The sequence below is a fragment of the Erigeron canadensis genome, chromosome 8 (assembly GCF_010389155.1).
Source record: "Erigeron canadensis isolate Cc75 chromosome 8, C_canadensis_v1, whole genome shotgun sequence".
NCBI lineage: Eukaryota > Viridiplantae > Streptophyta > Magnoliopsida > Asterales > Asteraceae > Erigeron > Erigeron canadensis.
In genome coordinates this window covers 26837106-26840178 of record NC_057768.1, presented here as the reverse complement: position 1 = coordinate 26840178, position 3073 = coordinate 26837106, and positions in this window count along the sequence as shown.

Below are 3073 nucleotides of genomic sequence, written 5' to 3'. Positions count from 1 at the left end.
AGAAGACTTATTTTACTGCTCTAACATTAAAAAACAAGAAAATACTTTTTAGTACGCAATGCAATGGTTCTAAACATAGAGATCGAAGTGAAGTGTTTGCAATATGGAGCTTCATTCGGCCTTTGAGACTTTAAATTAAACTCATATATTCTTTTTATCTTTTATATAGATTAGAAATACAGATATTTCACACATATACAGTTCGCACATATTTATAAAGTTGTTTACGCATGGAGCGAATATTGATTAGCCTAAAAATCTTTGGTTAAACAAAGAAAATTTTATGTCTAGCCTGTTGCCAAATATTCTGTATTTTATATTTTAAGTGTTTTTATAACGTAATAGTTTTGCGTGCTTATAAATTTATATTCTAAGTGTATGTATCACGTAATAGTTTTATACTAGATTTTAGACCCGTGTCTAACACTGAACACGGGATTTACGATATTATCAATATTAGATCTTCATACATTTAAATCATAATAGCTTGTAATTTTAAAGATATACGGTTCCAAGTGTTATACTTTGCAAGTTGTAGTACAATAATCACATGTTCCTCACTGTCATTATTAGCTGAGACATATTGATGGAACCGTTTGCCGTAGTCATTTCACAAGGCACATGGCCACATGCTACAATAATTTCTCTATTATAGAATTTTTTAAAACCAATTGTACTTATAATGTGATATTACTTTAAAAGATAATTAAGTATTAAAATATATATACTTACTTGTGATCCTGTACTTGACATTCAAGTATATGTATTTGATCATGATGCGAGCCCATAACATGAATAGGTTTATTTTCAATCACATGTTCTATGATAATTCGATAACAATTAGATATGTTTTCATATTCTTTGATAACAATTAAGACTCTTGATTTAAGTGACAATTGTAACTTTAAACATTAATGCGCAAAACTAATATATAAAAAGGGAGAAAATTTTGTATTTTTTTAATTGAGAAACATAATTAATATTGAATGAAGTTCATATTGATTTGGATATAGTATTCAAGTATCTCTTTGTTGTAAATCATGCTTTTTAAAACAAAAAGGCGTAAGCTAATGAGACTTTTTCTACAAATATTAATATAATAATATATTTTGTTAAGTCATTAGGTTTTGAAATAATTTTTTCTAGACAAAATTTCATATGTTGGAATCTTTTTAATTAATTAAATGATTAAAATTTTTAAAAAATCTTCTCAAGTTGATGACTAAAAATAAATATAAATTAAGTATTCATGGTTAAAAAGCGTAAAGTATTGATGGAAAACAAAAAAATGTAAATTAATGAGATTTTTTCTATAAATTAATTTAAAAAGTAATTTATTAATATATTTGGATAATGATTATTAGGAATTTTAATAGATAGTTAAATTAAATGATGACATAAGTGAAACTCAATTTGATGAAATTGAACAATTTAATTGGTTAATAAGTCATTAGCTCAACTATATTATAATATATACTAGATTTAAGCCCGTGTCAAATACACGAGTTGTTTATAACATATTCAAGATAAGTTGCCTTGTTAAATATGTAAACTTAAATATAAAAAATATAGATAAAATGAAATTAAAAGAATGTAATAATAAAAATTTAAATGGGTATATTGTATTTCATCTTTTGTATTTTTTTTTTTTAACATTTGTCTATATTTTTTTTATCTGACATTTTTTGCTTATTACCATCTTAAGATACTTTTCAATTTAAACCAAAAAATATAAGTTAATATTTAGATTTAATAGTTTATGGAAAAACATATAAATGGTATGTTGAAAATTTAATACTTAATTAAATGGTGAGAACCTATAACAAAATTACCATGAAATTTATAAAATATAATAATTATAAGTTAAGTATTTAGTGAGGTTACAAAGTGTTAAAAAAAAGTGTAAAAAGTATAATATAGATGGTTGACATTTATAGTGTTTATAATAATATTAAATATATTAAATTAGATATTTATATTTTTATGATATATTATTAATGGAATAGTTATCTCCAATTCGATAGATGATCGACATTTATTATTTTTTATATAATTAAAAGTCAATAAAAGTCAAAATTGAGAATTTAAAGAAATCGAGAGATATGATTGGTTAATATGTTATTAAAACAATTGTGTTTTAGTATAATAAAAGATTAAGATTTTAAGTGTCTTTAAAGTTTAAAAACTCGTCATCATATAGTGGACTCAAACAGTCAAAACATATGGCTATATGGGTTTAAACTTTGGCCCATGTAAACGCCCAAATAATCAAATATCAAACAGCAAAGTGGACAGGCACTCAGGCTGTCAGGAGGCAGTAGTCAGGCAGACCGCTATACAATTATACAAACATACATTTTTTTTAATGAGCAAGAACTATATTTCCATCCAGAAAACACTCATATTTTATAACCTTTAATTATGGGATAGCATAACTTTTAATGTTTCTTTTATTCTAATTTTAAACTTGAGAACGTAACTTAAATCTTCCGTTGAGCTTGAAAGACGTCAAATCTTAAGTTTCTAAATCAAATCGAGTTCAAATTTCACAATGTATTAATGGAGCTAATAAAATCACACCCTTACATTTGATCTATGAACGTAGAACTTGGTCAAAACAAAAGCGTAATCCAAAGTATGATATGACTGGCTTTTAATGTAAACATTGAAAGTCGACAAGTTGAAAGTTAGAATCCCATATGAAAACAAAAGAGATAAAGACAGAGAGTGTCGTGCTTCATTTGAACGTCATTTTTATAATCCTCATAATGGCATTTTTGAGCCATAAGACATCGATTGAAAATGACAAGTTTCTTTTATTTATTTTTTATTTTTTCTTAACATTAAGTTGGGATATGATATCAGAAAAACTTCGTCGTATAATGGTGAAACTTTGCACGTGTCCTAGACAACGAGATGTTGGTCATGAGTCGTTACAAGTATTCGGAGAAAAAAATCCCAAAGATTTGTCATTTATAGGGATCGAACTCAAAACCTTAGATAAAACCGAGAATGTTTTTGACCAGATGGGCTGACCATCATTGTAAATATCTAGATATATAAGTTTGGTGCT